This window comes from Myotis daubentonii, chromosome 4, assembly GCF_963259705.1.
Source record: "Myotis daubentonii chromosome 4, mMyoDau2.1, whole genome shotgun sequence".
NCBI classification, from domain to species: Eukaryota; Metazoa; Chordata; class Mammalia; order Chiroptera; family Vespertilionidae; genus Myotis; species Myotis daubentonii.
This window is the reverse complement of record NC_081843.1, coordinates 75280956-75303043: the sequence shown is the minus strand read 5'-3', so window position 1 is coordinate 75303043 and position 22088 is coordinate 75280956. Positions and strand designations below refer to the sequence as shown.

At 45.4% G+C, this 22088-nt stretch overlaps 1 protein-coding gene and 1 long non-coding RNA gene across 2 annotated transcripts in view; one reads left to right on the top strand and one right to left on the bottom strand.

Annotated features, from left to right (window-relative positions):
• Positions 1-7144: 7144 nt before the first annotated feature.
• On the bottom strand, positions 7145-22014 carry LOC132233505 (uncharacterized). Its single transcript, XR_009452648.1, has 3 exons — positions 21839-22014; positions 10903-10960; positions 7145-7530 (listed from the first exon to the last, which is right to left on the bottom strand). It is a non-coding gene; the product is annotated as an uncharacterized LOC132233505 (long non-coding RNA).
• Positions 9862-22088, top strand: part of PDE8B (phosphodiesterase 8B) — a 214588-nt gene continuing 202361 nt past the window's right edge. The window contains exon 1 of the mRNA XM_059694273.1: positions 9862-9935. The gene's annotated coding sequence lies outside the window, so the exon portion shown is untranslated. The remainder of the gene's footprint in view (positions 9936-22088) is intronic.

The following is a 22088-nucleotide window of genomic DNA, read 5'->3' as shown; positions in this document are numbered from 1 at the left end:
AGCAGAGAAGAGAAAGTGCCCGTCTGCCTCAGGGAGTCAGGAAGGATGGCACCTCCATCACTCACTGTCCCTCTGCCTTGCTCTGTTATGGGGGTGAGAACACAGGGAACCCTAGCAGGCTCAGTGTCAGCTGACTCCTGCTGGTTCTGCCAATGAGAGGCAAAGGTGACCAACTGGAGGAAAGGGAAGAAGAAAAAGTCAGGGTATCTCTTTCATTTCTTCTCTGTCTTGAGTTGCATATTCAAAATCTTCATAAATATCCACCATGACTCCATCCCCGACTTGGCAGGCCCACGGGGTCCAGCTTCAGCAGGGTGGTCACACGCAGCCCCAGGGCTCCGGGAACCTCTTCCGACTGCCCTCCCGCCCAGGAGTGTCAGCAGCTGCTTGCTGGTAATGATCTCTGGTTTACCTCACTGTGCCCTGGTTGGTGGCTCAGTTTTTCCATCCCCTGTGTAACCAACCCCTACCCTACATTCACAATATTTGTATACAGACCGTTTCTGTATTTCTGGGTGAGCTATGATAGAGACCTCCTACAATAGCTGATACCTGAGTTGGTTCTTAAAGGAGGAGAAGAAATTTGCTAGGTAAAGATCCAGGAAGATGTGTCCCAAGTACACGTGGAGGTGTGAGATACTTGTGGGGGATTTGGGAGGGATAGACCACCATGGCAGTGGGGAGCCCCTCAAGATGTCCAGAAAGGAAACACAGTGTTTAGGTATTTTATAAAACGCACCTAACTCTGCTCAGTACAGACTGGTTAAAAAAACAAAGCACCAGGGTGAGCATGAAACCTATTAATAGACAATCGCAAGGATTCACGCCAGAAGCCACTGAAGCTGGAACCATAACAGCTTCCTGGGTAGAGTAGATATGGGGAGGAGAGGACACACTCCAGATATTTTACTCTTAATTAACTCCAAGAAGAGAAATTTCTTATTTCCTGGCACACAGCAGGCGCTCAGTGAGTACTTGTTGAATGAATTAATATTCCAACAACTTATTTGTGTTACAAAACCTCAGTGTGTCCCTCCTTGCCCTCCTCACCCAGACCCCTCGGTGCCATGATAATATTTGACCTGTCCTGTGGAGCCTGTGGCAGGAGGTCTGCAGGGTTCTGCCTCCTCTTGTTAGGGCAGCATGGGGTTCAGACCACTCTAGAGCAGCACTCTCTCTAGTTCATGTTCCTCCCCATTAGGGCCATTCAGTCAGCAGGTATTTACCAAAAGCTTAGGTACTGATAGCTGACATGTATATAGTAACAGTACTTGCCACATGTCAGGCACTATGCTAGCCCTTTGCCATGCTTTGGTCTCTACCCTCATGACAGCTTCGTGAAAAGGTGCCACTTTTGCCCTCATCTTATCGGTAAGGAAGACACACAGAGGTTGAGTAACTTTTTAAGGTAACCCAGCTAGTAAGTGGCAGAGTTGGAATTCATACCCTGACTCTGGAGCCCAGGTTCTGAGACATGAGGCTACTCTGCCTAGCACTGTGTGGGCTGTAAAGAAATGTAAGACAGCCCGGCTGGCGTGGCTCAGAGGTTGGGCATCCACCTATGAACCAGGAGGTCACAGTTTGATTCCCAGTTAGGGCATATGCCCGGGTTGCGGGCTTGATCTCCAGTGTGGGACGTGCAGGAGGCAGCCAATAAGGATTCTCTCTCTCTTATCATTGATGTTTCTATCTATCTCTCCCTCTCGCTTTCTCACTAAAGTCAATTAATATATATATAACAAATCTGTGGGGAGAAAAGACATGAATACATAAAGAGTAAACTTTGATGCTAAAACATGTATAATAATCAAGGCAACAAAAGACAAGCTGCCAAAACCGGAATGATTATTGCCAATATAAATGGTAGGGATAATGAGAGAGACCGTTTCAGAGTGGAGTAATCAAAGGAGGCTTAAGGAAGGAGGTAGGCTTTGACTTGTGGTTTTCCTGCTAGTTGAGGAGACATGCTGAATTCCTTTGAAACAATGCAAGAACAACTTGGAGGTCACTAGTGCACTACTTTGAATTACAACAGGAAATTAAAACACTTTATACAACTATCATGTGTAATTTTCTGGCCTTTTTAAATGTTAAAACTAAAATAAAAACATTAAAGCTTTAAATCTATTTGAAATACTTTTCAAAAATGTTAGCAAATAACATTTATCGTTATTCTGTCCCTCCCCTCCCACAATTTAAAATGCCATGTTTATTAAATATTAAAATATTTATAGATATTTGGGTCAGTTCTGGTCCTTTTATTCTGTTTTCCAGCCTTGGGAACAGCTAATTATTATCAGCTAATATCTTTTCTGCTTTGTATCCTATGAACACTGTCTTATTTCTTCTTTTTTTCTCTCTCTCTCCCTCCCTTCCCCTCCCACCTTTCTTTTGTTCTTTCTCTCTTTTTCTCCCAGTGATAGGTTAAATCTGATTATGTTCTCCAAGCCAGCCAATTTTTCCCCACCAAATTATCTTGATGTTATCTTTGGGTTTAGTAAGAATATTCATCCTCCCCCCCCCCAATTTATTGAAGAATAATTGAAAAATATACTTATATATTTAAAACTTACCATGTAATGATTTTATATAGATACTAGAGGCCTGGTGCACGGATTCATGTACCGGTGGGGTACCTCAGCCTGGCTTGCAGGGATTGAGCAGAAACTGGCTCTCTGACATCCCCCGAGGGGTCCTGGATTGCGAGAGGGCGCAGGCCAGGCTGAGGAACCCAACCGGTGCACAAATCTGTGCACCCGGCCTCTAGTATGCATATAAGATCTTTGGGTAATCTTTTCCCACCTTCCACCTCCCCCCTTCCCTCTGAGATTCATCAGTCTGTTTCATGTTTCCATGCTTGTGGTTTCCACTCCTGCGCTGAGCGCCTGCCCCCTGGTGGTCAGTGCGCATCATAGCTACCAGTCGGACGGTTGCTTAGGCTTTTATATATACAGATATATTGTGGAATGATCACCAAGATCAAGTTCATTAACACTCTTATTACCTGTGAGAATCTTCTTGATTTTGATATTGAAGGCATGTTTACTTGGTGAGAGTAATACAGAAACAGAAGTATTGAAGCTAATGGGAGGCTGGTCCATTACCATCCAATAATTCAGTTGCCCTGGTTTCACTAATGAGTAGAGAGAAAAATGAGTCACTTTTTCAAATTGCAGGGATCTAATTTGTAGATTGCCTTTCTCAGGATACAAGTCGATAGGTGGCCCCCAAAAGAATTATTAACCATTCACAGTAGTTCTTAGTGGTAATTGACTTATTTGCACAAAAAATTGATTCCCATATTTGCTTTAACCAGACCTAAGGAATAAATATACTTGACTTCAAATAAAGAAGGCAGATTAAGATCTTACTCATGGGAAACTTACATTAAAATGATTTCTGTCTTACCTTTCAAAGTAGCCATTTACCATTGATTTTACCCATGAGGCAGACATATAAATAAACACCAAGAGAAAGACAAACAGAATCCCTGCTGAACTCAGTTTTGTGGTAGGCATGAGAGTCATGGATAAAATTATGAGGACCCTAAATTAACACAGCAGCTTAGAAGGAGAGGGCATGGGAGATCCAGCTTGCATAGCATTCCCTCTCAGCATAATGTCTGTATGTTTCTTTTGTCTTTTGGTCAGTTTTGCTTTAGTTTCTTTAATTATAGGATTCCTACCTAGGGTGTTCAGGTGGCTCAGTTTAAGTGATGGACAAGAACATTTTTCAAAGGCTGACAGCTTTATAAATGTAAGGTGTTGTTGTGCTTCTGAAAGTATATTTGATTATCAACTGAAATATGTTTGCTGATAGTGGGACTTTGGAAAAAAGTCTTCATTTCCCCTCAAACACTAACAGTTTGGTATAAAATTTTCCAGTCACAGTTGGTAAAACAAAAACTCTCACTTACAAGGATATAATAAGGAGTTTCTGTTCCCCAATTCCTTGGGTCTGGCCCAAGGACTGGGTAAGCAGCTGTTTTGCAAAAGCTGTCCTCTCTCCTTTACCCCCAGTTGGCCAGCACATTAATGAGGCTTAATGTCATCCAGTTTTTTTGTGTGTTTTTTTTATTAATCTTTATTCAGATTATTACAGATGTCCCTCTTTTATTCTCCCATAGCTCCCCTCCACCATCCATTTTTTTTCAGTGAGGAGTTAACACATAGTCTCATAAGAAGTCATTCAGCTGTCCATGGTATGTGGGTTCACATGTTGAGATTCCATCCTCTGCTTTACAGGCAGAGTTTCAGAACTGCTGGCTTTCCCCACTAATCACGTGGCCTTGTGGCCCCGTGGCCTTGTGTCTTCTTCGTACTCTGATGTCATTTGTTAAGGACACTGAAGGTCAACCTCTAATCTTGCTTTCTAGGAAATAAGTTGTCTACAAGGCCAAGATGACTCTCTAAATAGCTCAATGCCATGGAATCAGATGGAGAGCTAACATGAGAGTCCTTGGAGGAGGAAGAGAGAGAGGATAGCACATGGGTTGACTTCCAATGAAAATAATTGGCATATCGTGCTTCCTACCTTTGTAAGGATGACATTTTCAAAACCTGCTGGCATGGTGGGACCTAATTCCAGCACTTTTACAAATTAGCTGGTGGGCACTGCTAAGTTAGATAGTATCTGTATCTTGGGCACCTTTTGTTCATAATGGGACTAGTAATGTGTGTGTTACACCTACTCATGGTGTTTTCCTAAGAGCTAGATGCAATAATAAATGTAATAGGGTTGTAAAGTGCAAAACACTGTGTATTCTTTTAAGGATGATGCCCTTTGACTCACTCACTTTGAAAAAAAAAAAGTTAACTGTCTTGAAAACCAGAGGTCTGTGCTATAGGTTGACTTCTACATTCTTAGCCCTTCACCCAACTCTTCTAGTTTGTGTCTGCCAAAAAAAAGTCTAGAGTGGAGGGCAAACCAAACATCTCCTAGTTTTGAAATCAACTTGTGGGACCAAGTGATAAGAGATGGTATGCACAGTAACCTTACATCCAAAACATTCCATTGGCTGCTGCTGCTTCCCTCATACTCAGAACCCCGACCCCCATCCCCAGGCTAGTAGACTCCCCAGGATTGTACTGGAGTTAGCAGTTCACCCAAGCAGAGTGTGTTGATTATATAGTGTATGTGGGGGGCGGGGGGTGGTGGTGGTGGTGGTGGTGGAGTCACAGGTATCTCTGGTGGGGGAGGGACACAGCAGAGTGAGTAGAGAGTGTCAGAAGTGATCTGGGCAGAGTGGCTTTGGGAAGGCAGAGGCAGAGCTTTTGGGAGGTTCTGCAGACCTCTTCCCACATCCGTGAAGTTGGATATTAGCACTCCTAGGTGACTACAGACCTGATCCTGAGCCCAGTGGGGGGCAAAATAGTGATATCGATAAGTGCTTAACAACTAGTTTGGGGTGGGCGTCAAAGGAGCAATAAACAAAGCCTTGATTTTGTACTGTTTACCAAATTCTCTTGTGTAAATACTCCCATCCACCATGGCTGAGTTAAAGATACCAGTGTGATGTCACTCAACAAGGAGTTGGGAAGAGAGGTGCAAAGACACAGGGTATGTAGTATTCTCCCCATAGAGATCCAATGGACATAAATGGCTTCAAGTGTATAGGAAGAGTAGGAGTAAGAAATGATTAGGAGGTGCTGTGGTTTAAGTATCAATGACCTTTGTTTTAAATGTAATGTATTTATTTTATGCCTGTAAATTTAACTTTTCATAATGGCAGTGTTTAACAACCATCTGGCAAAATTCTTGGGATTTTGACACGCAGCTCTCATGAGCCAGTACAGGCTGGCTCCCGCACACCCTGGGTCCACAGAAGAACCAAATGCTCAGTGTATTAGGGGAACATCTAAAGAGAGTTCAAGGCTCCTGCCTCCTACTTTCCCCTCCCCTGGCAGGAGAGGAGCCTAAAATGGGTCTGAGGCTTCTTTAACCGCCACCACAACAACAAAGAATAAAGTGAAACCCCAAACCTTCACCCTGCTGGCATAACATTTTTGTTTCACCTCATACTTAACCCATATCCATCTAGCAGATAGAAGATCTGGTGGGAAGGGTTATAGGAAGAGTGAGTTTTGAGATGTAAGGAAGATGAGAGCTTGGACAGTGTCAAAACAGACAGCGACTATCATCGAAGGTTCTGGAAGCCACCCCTGGTATTAGGATACTGGATGCTTAGGTTGGGGAGAGGAAGCAGGAGAGATGATGGGAGGAAACCAGCTCTTTACACTTCACAACTCTGCCCCGGGCCAGTTCTGGCTGGATCTTTAAAGAACAGTGTGTCCTCATGAGCTTCTTATGGTAAAGGAAAACACCCTCTCAGAAACACATCTCATAAAATAGGTCTCCCAGAATCTGGGCCACGGAGACGTCCTCAGCAGCTGTAATGGGACACAAAATGAGAAGTGCCTGAGGTGTAGGTGCTACCAAGTCCTGCACCACTGAGCTCCCATGGAGGAGAAAATGACCAAATGCTATTTCAGTCCATTATCAGTCCAATCTACTTCTTGAGTGGAGCAGAGTTAGAAATCTAGTTCTAAAAATAACACTGTAATTTGTGACCTAGAATAATCACACCTATCTAAAGCCAGGTTAAAGTGCATGCTTACATGTGTGCATGCGTATGCGTGCATGCGTGTGCGTGCATGCGTGTGCATGTGTGTGTGTGTGTGTGTGTGTGTGTGTGTGTGTGTGTATGAGCACACAACAGTAATCTCTTTCCCATTTTATATTTTCTTTCCAGGCAGCAGAAGCAGCACTGGAGAGTGGGGGGTGGAGCGGGGGAGGGTCCAGGGCTGCTTTAAGCAGTGCTGGAGAACCCCTACGCAGGCCCAGCCAGGCAGCCAGGAAGTGGTGGATGTGTCTTAAACTTACCTATTGGACACCAAAGGCCACTCTCTTTTCCTTCACGCTGCTGCTGCTAATCACATCCTTCACAGATCAGACTAGAGATGGCTGGTGTTGGGTCATGCTCGTGACAGCGACAGTCCCCAGCACAGAGGAGAGTTCCACAAATGCTTGTTGAATGCAGTGTTTTCAGAACAGACAGGTGACATCTGAGTGTTTGACTCGCAGCATGTGTATTGGGAAAGACTCTGCAGTTATCCTAGGTGCAGTGATACCCGCTAAGAGTCAAGGAAGAAAAACAGATATGGGAGATACCACCCTGTATCTGTGCTAACAGTAACTGGTTTATTCATAAGTGTGCACTGCTGGTCAGCATTCCTCAGTGTGTGTGTGTGTTGTTGTTGTTAATCCTCTCCCAAGGATATTTTCCATTGACTTTTAGGGAGAGTGGGAGAGAGAGGGAAAGACAGAGAGAAACATCAATGTGAGAAAAACATATCAGTTGGTTGCCTCCTTCACGAGCCCCAACCAGGGCCTGGGCCGGGAAGGAGCCTGCAACCAAGGTACATGCCCTTGACTGGAATCGAACTTGGGACAACTTTGGTCTGCAGGCTGATGCTCTATCTACTGGGCCAAACTGGCTAGGGCCCTCAGTGTGTTTTGAAGTCCGACATCCTGTGATGGCAAAGATGTGTTAGATTGTACACCAGACAATGTTAATTTTTGGCTTTGGGGTACAGGGATATGTAACACTTTAAGAAAAATCGAATAGAGGGAGGAATAGCTAGATTTATAAAGAGAGAACTTTGTTGGGGGAGGGAGTTTGTCCCACGGAATTACTTACCATTGGGTTCCCATAGATCGTCCTATTCCAGAAAATGCCTGAAATAGGAATCACTATCCCCAGGCTGATTTGCACTCCACTTTTCAGTGGCACCTCTAAGTTAAGGGGCAGTGGAGACACCATCTGCACCAGCCCTGTCCCCTGCAAGGGGGCACTCGGCTCTCCCCTCCTGCATTCTCCGTTCTCTTCTCCTGAAAGAGAAACGTCCTCTCAACTTATTCCCAGGAAGCCTGGTGAAGGGACAGTTTGCCTCTGAGAACAGACATTTGGGTGGGAGAATATAGGCTGGGGGAGGCTGAGGGCATGAGGGGAAGGAGTTGTAACATCTGCTAAAAATGCCCCTGGCGTGCCCAGGAAACACCCAGCGCGGGGAGTGAGGCACACCCTGTGGGGCTGTTCCCCCAGGGCTTCCAGGGAATCTCAAGGGAAAAAGAAACATGGTCCCCACAGCGTCAGAGCCCCCACCTGTGTACACTACCCCATTCCCACCACCCAAGGGGGTAAATTGAGCTGCGTATTTGATGATGAGGAAGTAAAGTGGAATGTGAGAATCCTCATTACTGACGTCAAACTTGCTTTTCATTTTATTTATACCCATGACATTGTGACACAGGATCTAATTTTCCATTGTATTTTTTGCTCTGTTAAGACCTGAGTGGTGACAAGTGAATTTGAGCCTAAGCCTGGAAAACAATATTTTAAATGTGAAGCCAGGGTCCCTACAGGACCGGTGTCTATGTCTGTCTTCCCACCTGCCTGCCCCTCTTTTGAACCTCTGAACTGTCATCAGAAAGGGCAAAAAGGGGCAGGCTCCCACCGGGCATGTCTGCCGAGGAGTCAGACGTCGAGGCAGGCAGTTGTGCACTCCCCACTGGTGACAGGCTGTTCCTTCCTGGCATGGGTACTGGAGGGAGGCCAGGGAGCAGTGAGGCTGCACGGCAACCTTGGCACAGAGCCCTGGTGGCTGCCCGGGCATGAAGTTGGGCTCTGGCACCAGGAGCGTGGCTCCAGCTACCTGGCCCAGAACCACCTGTGCAGGGACCACTTTACTGTTCAGGTCCTGGTGGGACCCCCTCCTTCTGCCCCCCCAAGGAAGGCAGGTTTAGAAGCAGAGACGTATCTGGAAGGAATGGCAGAAACAATTAGGGGACACGGGAGCAAAGGTAGTTATGTCAGCCTTGGGGGGGCGGAGGGAGAGTGCCTAGAATGGAGGAGAGAGTGGTGCATGTGTCCAGCCCGTGGACAGAGCGGCCTTCACCCCAGCTCTTTGCTCTGCTGCGGGACTAGGGCTGCATTCATCCATATAACCAGTCTCCCTCCATAACCTCCTATGGCCTCAGACCCAGATGGTGTCTGTAAGTTGTGTCCTTACCCTGAAACGAAAGCTCTGCCTGGGTCCTCACAGACCCACCCTATTTCAGCAGGGCCTCCTGTAGCCGGCTTTTCAATAATGTTTTTCAGCCTCTAACCCCAGAGAAATCTCAACTTCCTTATACTCAGTTCGGAAGATGTTTGTTATTCAGGATTCTGATGTAGAGGCCTGATAAGAGAGGCCTAAGGCCTTCCCAGTTAGTAAACTAACAGTCTGAGGATTTAAAAACCAAGAAACACAAGCACAGCCACGCCCTGAGAGGTGGCACAGGGCCAACTCCTGGCACCTGAAATCTTCCAGGATATTTAGAAAAGGGTGTCAGTGAGTTTTCTCTACATTTACTTTGGATGTCTTGTTTGTTCTGTTTTGTTTTTGAAACAAAGGTTTCCCGTAGCACCAATAAAATCTGATCTGTGTTTTATTGAATATACTGTAGTTTATATGCTTACTTGGTGTTGCCTTCGACTTCTGTGTCACTTTTCTCAGTCACTTTAGGTAAACATAGTACAAACATAGTGTGGGAAGCCAGAGGGAACACCTTCAAAGCTGTCCTGGTATCTCACCTCCCACTGCCCCACAAGTGTAGGAGTTGCTTGGGGAGGAAGGGCTGTCTTCATGCAACAGTGTAGGGCCAGGCCTTGGGAATTCCATCTGCAGCAGTCCTCCATAGACCCAATAATGAAAGCCTGTGTCTGTTTGATCAGCCTATCTCAAATATACTGTGGGCAAGTATATCAAGTGCTTTCTACTGGGTGCTAGGGTGGAGGCGGGGCCACGGGTGAGGAGGTATGAATGAGACACGGGCCATTTCCATCAGCCAGAAAGTACAGAATGAACTTAACCTTCTGACCACAGGAAATAAAGGTAGGTGGTGAGGAATCACTAAGTGGATTCCATGGCCTCAGGATATAACTGGATGAGATCTGGATTCCATATTGGGATGCAGGTATCACTTAGAACTCCCTTTCCCATATCTCTTTGGAGGGTGGTTTGGAACAAGTGCAAGGAATTTGTTATTAGCCCTGTGATTTGGGGAAGCTTCTTGAAACTTTCTGAGCCTCAGTTTCCACATTTGTAAAAGGGAGATGATACTGGACCTGCCACATGGAAGTATTGTTGGGGTGAATGAGATTAGGAAGACAAAACACTCTGTGGCATCAAGCACATAGTGGGGGCTTCCTCCACCTCTCCACTCAGACTGGGGTTTGGAGAGCCCCACAGAGGGTCTGCTTTTAAGCCTTAGCCCAGCCAGGTGGTTCCACCTCTCTGAGTTTTCTTTGTGACAAGCTTCAAAGGTTAGGACTCTGAATACTGACTGAACAGATATGACTGTGCCGATTAAGATATGGTATGGAGGGCAGGTGGGTCCCGGGACTCTGGGGCATAATGGGAAGAGAGGAATTGGCTTCATGAGCAAGTGCTGGAAAAGAATTGCTAAGGAACATGGAAACATGGCTGGCCTGATCCTCACTGTGCTCTCCAAGGGGGAGCTGGTTTGGGGATGGGGCTGTCCATGCCAAGGACTGCTTTTGCCTTAAGTCTGCCTTGGAGGTTCAGGTGACCCTGATTTTGTCTCGGGGTTGAAGGAGGGAACATTGAGGTGTGGTTTATGGTACAGAGCACACATTATCCTCAGCCCCTGTCATGGCCTCCAGCTGCCCACAATCCTCTGGGTGTAGCCCTGGGTGTTCCTGTGCTGACTTGGCTAGGAAAAGCATTGTGTGATGCTGTTGTTGAGAGGCTCTCACAGGGCTGTTCCACGGACTATCAAGAGCAAAGTATGTATATTAAAAATTATTTTTCTGATAAAATCGAAATCCAAACATCTTACCTGTCTGACCTAGCCCAGGTGGAAAGTGAAGCTTGATTCCATATCATACACATGAGGCCTGAAAGAGAAGAACAATAACGGGTTAACAGAGTCAGTGAGGCATCTATGCTGGCTTCAGAGTGCTCACAACCCAGTGAGAATCTGAAAATCTCAGAGAACTAAGAATTTGGATTTCTTCCTTCATTTACCTAAGCTATGACATTTACCTAAGCTACTGATAAATAGCTAATTGTTTTAGCTGATTTTCCCACCTCTGATTGTCCTGCCTCTCCCCTCATGTACTAGTATTGTTTCTCAGTAATGGAAAAGAGAGAGGCTGTGACACAGGAAGTCAGGGTGATCTTCACTCTGGACAGTGAATGAATGAGGTGTGGCTGTCTTTTATGCTATCTCTTTCATGGCTGGAGGCAGAAGTTCATGCACCTCAAGAAGTACTCTTGGGTCTCACAGCCAGGTTGGCTCAGGAGCAAGGTATGATTAGGAAAAACTGACCAATAGATGAGCATTGATTGAGAACCTACTGTGTGGCAAGCACAGTATAAGGCTTTGTGTATGCATGGTCCCCGCCTTTATAGAACTCAGAAGCTGGTGAAGAAAATAGATTTTAAACAAACACACCAACAGTTATATAATTTGTAGATTGTGATAAATAAATAGCTATAATGAGAAAGAATGACTGTGGGGATATAACACAGATTGGGGAGCTGGGGTCAAGATAGGTCTCTCTGAGAAGGTGATGGTTAAGATAGGGCCTAGAACAGTGATTCTCAAATGTTAATGTGCATCAGAATCCCCTGGAGACTGTGTTCAAAAAACAGGTTTCTGGGTCCCATCCCCAGAGCTTCTGATTCAGTGGGTTTGAGGTAGGTCCCAAGAATTTTATTTTTGTTTTTAATATATTTTATTGATTTTTTTTTTACAGAATGGAAGGAAGAGGGATAGAGAAGGAGAAACATCAAAGAGAGAGAAACCTTAATCAGCTGCCTCCTGCACCCCCCCTACTGGGGATGTGCCCACAACCAAGGTACATGCCCTTGACCGGAATAGAACCTGGGACCCTTCAGTCTGCAGGCCGATGCTCTATCCACTGAGCCAAACCAGTTAGGGCAAGAATTTTCATTTTTAATCAGCTCCTGGATGATGCCAAGATTGCTGGTTTGGAGACCACACTTTGAAGATCACTAGCCCAGAGGATCGGTAGGAATTAGCTAAGTGAAGAGAGTGAGGGAAGAAGGTCAGCACAGCAGAGGAAGCAGTGTGTGTGAAAACCCCAATATGGGAAAGATGGGGTAAGGGGCTTCAGGTAATGGAAAGTGAGTTAGTGGACCAGGAGCTTGAGGCGATGTTAGATATGAACCTGACCCATGTCTTCATCCTGAAACTCATTCCAACAGAGCCACCTCCAGTGGTGTCTAAAAAAAAAAAAATGGTCCCATTGACCCTTGGAGATTCTCTGATGCCTAATAGAACTGAGCTGACCTTGAGATTTTGTGAGGATTTAAAGTGATAAGGTATGTAAGGGGCTGAGCACAGAGTAAGTGCTTGGTCCATTCTAATTTTCTTTCCTCTCTCCATTCCCTGACTTGGCACATTACCTAGTCTCAAGTTCACTATTTTAGCTATAAGGGAATATGTTCCTGAATTGGTGTTGAGATTCTATCCTGTAGCAGCAAGCTGACATAGCTACTGTGAAAGTGACCCATGATACCTAAACTGGGATCCAGTTAAATAGTTGGCACCACTTCGGAAGAGCAGGTGTGTGTGTGTGTGTGTGTGTGTGTGTGTGTGTGTGTGTGTTTTCCTCCATCTCATGAATCCATAAATGTCACAGTATTTTAAACTGAAGAAAGCATGGGTTGGATTTCTGGAGCCCAAGTGTACAATTGGCATCAGGCCAATTCAGTTCAGAGACCACTCTTTCAACGCCCACTCTGTCCCAAGTAAAATGCTAGGTGATGGGAAGACAGGTAAGTGATGGAGACCCGGTCTCTGCTTTTGAGGAGTTCCCAGCCTCACAGGGAGAGAGACACATAAATAACATGGAACAGTGGGATAAATGCCACAAGAAAAGTCTGTACAAAGGGCAATAAAAACTCAGGAGAGAGAACAGTTCTGCCTGGGAAGGCAAGAGAAGGTCACAGACAGAAAGCAACATCAGAGCCGAGCCTGGAAAGGAAACATCTAGAGAATGAGCACTGAAGGGTAAATGAACAAAATCTCTTTTAAGAACTTTTTTATTATTGTTTTAAGCTCTGACCTAAATCATCATTATGAGCCTCTAGAAGATACATGGCCACATGGTGTTGAATTTGATTTTAAGTATTGCATAACCCGTTTTATATGGAAACAATCTGAAAATATTTCTCCTCAAATATAGTGCCATTTGCTTTTATGAATTTGCTATTTCTAGATGAGAATGTGAAATATGGTTTGGTGTTTTTGAAATTCAGAAGAAATTATATCACCGGCCTGAGTGAAAATAATTCACTCATTCATTTATTTAGTCAGTCAACAAACATTTAGTTAGAAATTTCCTTTTTAAAAAAAATATATTTTATTGATTTTTTATAGAGAGGAGGGGAGAGGGATAGAGAGTTAGAAACATCAATGAGAGAGAAGCATCGATCAGCTGCCTCCTGCACACCCCCTACGGGGGATGTGCCCACAACCAGGTACATGCCCTCGACCGGAATTGAACCTGGGACCCTTCAGTCTGCAGGCCAACGCTCTATCCACTGAGCCAAACCGGTTTGAGTGAAATTTCCATTTTTGAAGCACTGCAATAGGTCCTTTTGGGGCATGGCCCTGCCCTCAGGGCTCTATAAGGCTCAGGAGTGATGGAGCCTGCACACAAATAATTCTAACACAAGTAAGTGGTCAGTGATATAAGTGAGTACAAAAAAGCTCCTAATATCTGGAGAAAACAGCTACTTTCTGATTGGGATAATCATGGAAAGCAAAGTATGACCATTTATGGAAGTCACCCACACTAGGCTTTGTAAAGTGGGTAGGGATTAGACATATAAAAATGAGTGTGAGGGGAGTCTTTCCAAGCAGAGGAAGGTGTGTGAACAAAGGGGGTGGGGGAAGTACTTGGAAACAGCACTTTGTCCTAATGAGGGGTATGCCTTAGGGAAAGAGCTGGAATAGGTGGCTGTCAGTTTACAACTAGGTTTGAACTTGATTCAACTGGCTACCACCTCTTGGAATTTGAAATGCCAAGCATTTGTCGCTTGGTTCCTTGTACACTTATTTTAGTTGGCATCTCAGTCCTGACCTTCATCTTGATATAATTTTTTCCCAACCCATAGGATATATTTTTTTAAAAAAATCAGTCCTTATATGCCGGTAGTAGTAAAATCACAGCGTGGCTCCAAAGGCCACAGATTGAAAGACCCTTCCCTTCAGGAATTTATGGCCACGTCCAGAGTTTGAAAGAGATGGCCTTAGAGTCCCTTTGAGAAACAGATGAAGGCTTCTTCTACACAGCAGTGGATGCTTGTGGGCAGGGATAGTACAGTATCCCTGGGCTCTGAGAGCCACGAAGCTGTCACCTGGGCCAATGGTAACACCCCTGGGCCGATGGTAATGGGCAAGGGACAGCAGACACTGGGACTCGGAAAGAGCTCTGTGTCACCAAGGAGGGACACAGTTACTGCCTCTCCTCCAGTCTCATGTTGGTGCCTCCCATTGGCTGAACCCAACTGACTGGAAGCCAGGGCAAGGACCCAATTTGCCGGGAGCCGGTCCATCCTTGCTGTTTCAAGGGACCTGGCATATATGGCATACGGTTCTTAATGTGTTTGCTCACCTTCTTGGCGCTGTGTTTTAACCAAGGTCACCTCTCTGAGAAAGGTTGTTTCCCCAGGTAGGGATTTTTCCCTGAAGTTAGGGAGGGGATGAAACTCCTTAACTAAGTGCCAGGCGGGTGGTTAATCAATTTAACTACAAACAATCATGCTTAAGCTACATAATCTTTACTCCCTGGAATGGAGATAAGAAACGCCCTAACCTTTGTAATAGAGATTGACAGGATTAAAATGAACTGGTATAAATACAGATGTAACAAGACAGCAAGACACAGGGCTTGGAAGACAGGACCAAGAGAGACAGAGCCTAGGCACAGAACCTACACAGAACGTTCTCTAGGGACAGAAGAACTTCGCTGGCGAGAGCATGCCGGAGGATCCTGGAAAGGGACTGGCCTCGGAGCCTGGAGGCGGAGCCTGGCGAGAGAGCATGGCAGGGGATCCTGGACTGAACCTGACTGCGGAGATTGGCAGGAGAGCCTGACTAGAACCTGGACCGAACCTGGCTGGAGATCTCAGACAGAACCTGGCTGGAGAACCTAGCGAGGGAACATGGTCACTGAACCTGGCTGGAGATCCTAAGCAGAACCTCTCTGGAGATCCGAAGCAGAACCTCTCTGGAGATCCAGACCAGAACTTGGCTGGAGATCCTGGCTAGGCTGCTGATCAACTGAACGCTGTCTCCGTGTCATTCCTTCTTCGCCGACTCCGTCTACGCCTTTGGGAACCCCTGGACCTGCTGGGGTTGGACCCCGGCACCAATTGATGTATTTATTACCTGCAGGTCTGCCTCCCAGGACACAGGGTCAGGGGAAGAGGGATGGAGAGCTCATTTGGAGGGGCAAACGGACCATCCAGCACAATCCTCTTTAGCTTCAATATTTATGATTCCAACTACAGTAAGCCTTAGTTCAACAAATGTGTTTCAGACACCCATGTGACTCTTGGAAATGTATAAAAACTAAGGAACTCAGGGAATCGGCTGGATGAATTGGTAGATGGTGAAGGAGTCTTTGGCCGAGATGGCTCACTAAATAGGAGCTCAACTAGATTGCAAGGCTGGTGAACACAGGGCTAGGCCACTCGGGCCTCAGTGCCCAGCCCTGTGCCTGGAGTTTAGTGGATCCCAATTAGTGTTTGCCTGGATAATGAGATAGATGAAACAGCAAACACACCAAGCAACATAAAATGTGCATCTGGAAGTCTTAGGTCAGGAGAACCCAAAGGGCCAGGAGCTAACATTTTTTAGTGCTAAGAGAAGCATATGATGACAGTGTTTGTTTTTCTGCTTCTACTACCTTTTAGGTCAGAGTTTCAATCACCTCTCAAGGAACAAAGGCCATTTAATGATGTTGGGGAGATAAAAGATAATCTTTCCTTCAAATCTTTCCAGTCACTTAAAAGGGCAACATGACTTCCGCATCCCAACTTCAGTTAATTCATTCACTTATTCTTTTAGTGAACATTTATTGAGTGCTTATGTTGTGTCTGGGAAGTAAAAAATAAGGCAGAAACAGCCTGGAGGAGTGTAGTCCTGCAGGAGGAACTGCAGTCCTAGTGCTGGCTGGGGGAACCAGGCTGCTGTGGGAGCAACAGAGGACTCACACAGACTGGCTCTCAGAGCAGCAAATTGAGTCCCAAAGGAGTTTTCCACCTGTTTGCTTTATCGCTGGCTTTCCTGGCCACCCAATCAATAAGGAAGAAAGTAAGTAGTGATTTGTAATGCAAATTCCTGGCTGAGATAACACTTTGACGCAGAAGCATTTACACCAATGTGCTTTAAGATAATCAGTGAACCCAGGTGGAGGGTACAGGACTCCACCCTTTCAGAAGAAGAGCAAGAGGTCAGAGTGTCTGGATTAGACATACAGGTGTCTGGGTTAGAGAGAGGAGAGAACAGATAAGGGGGCTGCCTAGACCTCACTGACTGCAGAATCTTTTTTGAAGGCTCAGTACTATTTACCTTTAACTTTTTGCAAACAAATGGAAGGTACGTGAGGAGATTTGTTTATTCCTGCTTGTTTGTTTTGTTTGTTTTAGCCCCTGGCAACGAAACCATATGGGGTACAAGGTCTCAGGAATGTTGTATGGGCCTACCTGATGCCTATTAACACCAATCCACCTGATTCATGAAGGTGGCTTTGCTCCCTTTAAAATATAGGCTGTTTTGTTATAAAATTGCTTCATTCTCAGTGGTTTTGGTAATCAGGATGTTCTTGTTTTAAACTTGAGTACTATGACTAAAAAGGGTGTGGGGGATGAATTAGGAGGAAGAGCAAAACAGATAAAAGAAGTAGAATCTTCTCAAAATCTAAGGGGTGAAGGTTTCTTAATTCATCTAGATTACCCCCTTTAAAAAAGCCTGCTAGAGTTGTGAGAATTTGATTCAAATGTGTTAATTCTCAGATAAATTTGGGAAACAGAAGTGTTTTTTAAATTTATGCCCTCCTTCCACCACTTCATTTTTTTAAAGTAGGAAAAAACTCTCATCCCTAGGAAGTATTGCTGGGTTAAGTGTGTGTGTGTGTGTGTGTGTGTGTGTGTGTGTGTGTGTGTGTGTGTGTGTGTAGAGCTCTATTTCATTTTCTAGAAGAATAATTACTTCTATTAGGGAGTAATTCTGTTCATTCGCAGCACTTGAGGTGTTTAGAGTTTTGAAGTCCTTGTCCTGGAAGAAGTTATGCTGGGACCAAGCTCTGGCCAGAGGGAAGTTTATTTTACCTTCTGACCATCTGCTGAAGTCTCCTATGTCAAATCCTCTCTCTGTTCACCTCTTTCTTGGGTCTTTGATGCTAGATCCTTAGCTCTCTGGCTCACAGTTTCCTCTTTTACCTGCATAATGATAATGCCTACACTTTTAGCTCCAACCCAAACATTTCCCATGGCCTGCGGACCTGTGTCCTCTTACCTACTAGACATCTTTTTGGTGTTCTATGAGCAACTCAAGCCCAGTATGCTACAAACTGCTCACCAGCGTGCTCGCTCTTGCTGGACCAGTACCTGTCTATGTGGGCTGAACTAGCACCCAAGAGTCACCCACTCACAGCCCATTGGTTCCCAGGTCCTGTTCTATCCCTGGATTTCTCTGTTCCTTTCCTAAGGCCAGTGCTTGACTTCAGGCTCTCCTCAGCTCTTTCTGGATTATTATTAATTATCTCTCTATCCCCGTAAGTCTTCTCCAACCCATGCTTCCCTCCACCATCAGATTTACCTTTATAATGTTCAAATCACCATGTCTATTCCTCCTGTAAAATCTCTCAGGACTTCTCTGCTTCCCAGCTCCTCATGTCAGCAGATGATTCGTTAAATAGTTTCCTTCTCTTTGATGGCTTTCCTCCCACCACATGGCCCTCCGCTCCTGAGGCTCCTCCTTGCTAGCATCTCCTACTTGTAAGAGTTGGCAGGCCCAGAGTGTGTTTTTCCTGCCATCTTCCCCTTTCTGATTACACCCCACCCCCTTAGGTGCCCTTTCTGCCCATTGCTTATAGCAGCATCTATACACTGATAACTTCCAAATTTATGGCTCTAGCCCTGACCTTTCTGCTGAGCTCCAGACACATATATCTAACCAGACATCTTCACTTGGATGACTAATACAGACTAGAACTGAACCAGGCCAAAGCAGGGCTCTTGACTCGCTACCCATACTTTTCTTGCTTGTACCCTACCCTTCCCCATCTCAGTAAATGGCACCACCATCCATCTAGCCACTCAGGCCAAAAACCTAGGGATTATGGTGTTTCTTCTCTCTCCTCACTCCACTCCCCACATGCACTCCATCACAACTCCTGTCAGCCTTACATCAAAATGCATGCATCCTGATCCAGACTAATTTCTATCAGTCTGCGCTGCTTTCTCCCTAGTTACCCCCATCTCTCCCTTGTATTACTGCAACAGCGTCTTCCTGCCCTTAATCCCCTAGAATTTATTCTCCATACAGTGGCCAGAGTCATCTTTTCAACAAGCAAATCATATAGTGTTTCTTCTCTGCTGAAAACCATCGCAAGCCTTCCTATTGCACCTGGCCATGCTAGCATCCTGTATCTTTCTTGAACTTACCAAGCGGGTTCCTGCCTTAAGGATTTGGCATGTGCTGTCCCCTTCCTTCCTTGGGATCCTCTTCCCCCACATCTTTGCATTCCCAGCTCCTTGGGGGTAATTCATGTGTCAGTTCAAATGTCTCTCCCATTTCCTAATCTGTGAGACTCTCTAAGACTCTGATGGGCATGAGCAAGGGTGGGATGGATTCTAGCACCTCTGAGTTAAACCATGCCCTGCTGTCTCTGGACTACTCATCTAGGTTGGCCCAAGGGGAGATGACAAGGATCCAGATAGATTCTGGGTTGCAAAGGGAGGGACAGGCCAGTGACACTATAATGAAGTGGTGGCTGGTTGGTATGGAGAACAAGGGAGAAGGAGGAAAGCCAGAAAGCTATACTTTGAATTTGGAGAGTTGTTTAATAGCATTAATCACTGGGTGTCAGATTTGGTAGGTAAGTTGTGGGGGACCACTGGTGCGTACAACAGGGCGTTCTTAAAAATATTGTCAACTGAACCCAGGGCGCAGGCAGAGCCATACCCTGGAGGCAGTCCTAGCCAAGAGGCAAGGACGGTGCTCAATCTGACCTTTCCAGCCCAGGTGCTAGGGGGGGTGGATCCCATTATGTCACCAGGAACTCAAGGCCCACCCAGATGTGATGTAACTTCCTGTTACTTCGAGTATATATTAAACTTACTTCCAGTGTTGGGTGCAGGGCAGACACCACACCCAGGCCCAGCTTTTCCTTCTATTTCTGTCTCAGTCTCATTTTTTCATTCTTCCTAACCCTCATCGTGTTCTAATCAATATTTCATGAACCCCCGCGTTCTCTCTTTCGGCGCTGGTCGCAGGAAGAGAGAACGTACCCCCATAGTAAGTGATGCGTTCTGGCTCAGAAACTTGCATTGTGAGATATTGCTAGGACTCATACATAGAGATGTCCAGTAGGCCATGGGAAGTGTGAGAGTAGAACTTCATTATACTGTTGTGGATCTCTCCAGCCCCTACACCCAGCTACCTAGAGAGCTCTGTGCCTTTGGTTTATTTCTCCTTTTCTTGTTTCCTGCTTTTCTTCTTTCTTTCCTTCCCTGTGCTTCAGTTTCCTTGCTTTCTCCTCCTTCCTTCTGTCCCTTCCCTTTCCTTCTCCTTTCTTTCCTGTTCTCCCTCCTCCCCTCCCTCCTCTTCCTCTCTTTAAAAATCATACACCACTCCATAATCCACTTCAAGGTACAGAGCAGGAAATAAATATCGAATGGGTTAAGTGTTGGGCTCAATTTTGCAGTATTATAACAGGGATGGAGTAACAAACTTTTAAACATTAGGAATCCAGAAACACTTAAAATCTAACAATATGTGCAGGCCTCTGGCTCGTAGTGTGAGACACCGTCTGTTTTTATGCACTATCTTGGGAACAGTAGACGACCTGCTGGTTGCACAGGAATGTACTGTGTGCAGATAGCCTCCTAGTACTTCCTGAGCAGCTCTTCTGGAAAATCCCCACACTTACTGGGGTGAATAATGTGGCTTTTGTTTTTCATTCATAGATAATTAGAAAAGGGATTTGGAGGATTTGGTGCTTTTACCTTTCCCCATTGTCTCTTTATTATTTTTCTTGTTTTACTTTTATTTACTTTTCTTTCTAAAAATATTTGTGTTTTGTGCTTGAGTCCATTTACCCCCTGAGCTTTTCAAACTGCCCTTTGACCTGCTAGGCAATTTTCAAAGTTCTTCAGTTGATTTATACTACTCACCTTCCCCCTCCCCCCCTAAACTTGACCTTTCACTTTCTGATGTCTTTGCTTTCTGCTTTTCCTTGTCTATATAGGGCCTAAAAGGCCACGACAATGAAATAATGATAAATTATGCAGCTAATTTAAATGACCTTAGCCCTTCTACCTAATCTCTCTTTGCCTCACTTTCCTATCTGTGGAAGGAGCAAATATATTAATTTTGCTGTTGTATATAAATTACCACACATTTTGTGGCTTAAACAACACATATTTATTATCTCACAGTTTCTGTGTATCAGAAGTATGGGCATGGCTTTGTTGGGTCTGGGTTAACGGGCTGTAGTCTCATCTCAAGGCTCAACTAGGGAAGGGTTCATTCTGAAGCTCTCCTGGTTGTTGGCAGGATATAGTTCCTTTCAGTTTGTTGGACTAAGGGCCTCTGCTCTTGGCCAGTGGCACCATTAGTTCCTTGCCATATGGCCCCCAACATGGTTTCTTGCTTTATCAAAGCCAGCAAGTGAGAGTCTCCTGGTAAGACTGTAATATAATCACTGAAGTGATACCTCATCACTTTTGCCATACTCTGTGGGTAGCAAGCAAGTCATAAATTCCCCCCCCCCCCCCAAAGGGGAGGGCATTCCACAAAGGTATGAACTCCAGGAGGTGGGGATAATTAGGGACCACCTTAGAGTTCACACAGAGAAGAGTGCTTATGAGAGAAAATACTTGAGCTCCTTAAAAAATGTCTATAAAAAGTCTCATACCTTATCGTAGGCCTTTATAGATTATGACTAACACCAAAATAATAATGTTTCTTCTTGTCTCTCTCTGTGTCCTGTGAACGAGGTTTTACTTCTAAAATTGACTTGCTTTCCTTTTCTGCAATTAGACATCTCACTAGCCTCTCTGGATGAGAAAGCCAGCAGGACAAGATTGCTGTTGTTGATCTTGATTTTGGCTGTGCTGATCCAGCCCCCCATGGGCAGCTGAGAAAGGAAAGGCCTTGCAAATTACTTTTTGAAAGTGCCTGAAAGCTTCCTATCTGCCCCGTCATTTGATTCCAGCTCCTTAAACAGATTGGGAGGGGGACAGGAAGAGGAGCGGCACCTTTGGTTTGGTTCATGTTTGACTCAGGTGGGGAAGTTGTCCACGCAGTGAAGAGGGAGGGATAATCCGTGGACACACTCACACACAGTGCCGTTTAGGTATTCATTTGAATACCAAAGTCCTCCTTTGCTACGAGGGAGAACGATCTTGGTTATATAGTATATATTTTTATGACTAAGATCTCTGGTTTTAGAATCTCTTTAAAATAATAGTGTGTTCAAATTTGAATTGGTGAATGAAGAAAATCTGACCTTCAGCGTTTTCTTGGGGATGTAGGCACAAGGAGATGAGGGCAGAGAAGGGTGGGCACGGTGAGGAGGAGGCTGGCGCCTGCTGATCACGAATCCCAAGAAAGGCTCCAGGTTCAGCATCTCCGTCAAGACTCGAATTCCCCGCAGAGAAGGGGGGTGGGGTGGGGGCCGCAGGAGAGGCTCTGCTGGGAGCGGAGCCCCTTGGGGGGAGCTTTAATCGGGCTCGAAGTCGGGGCTCCACACCCTAGGA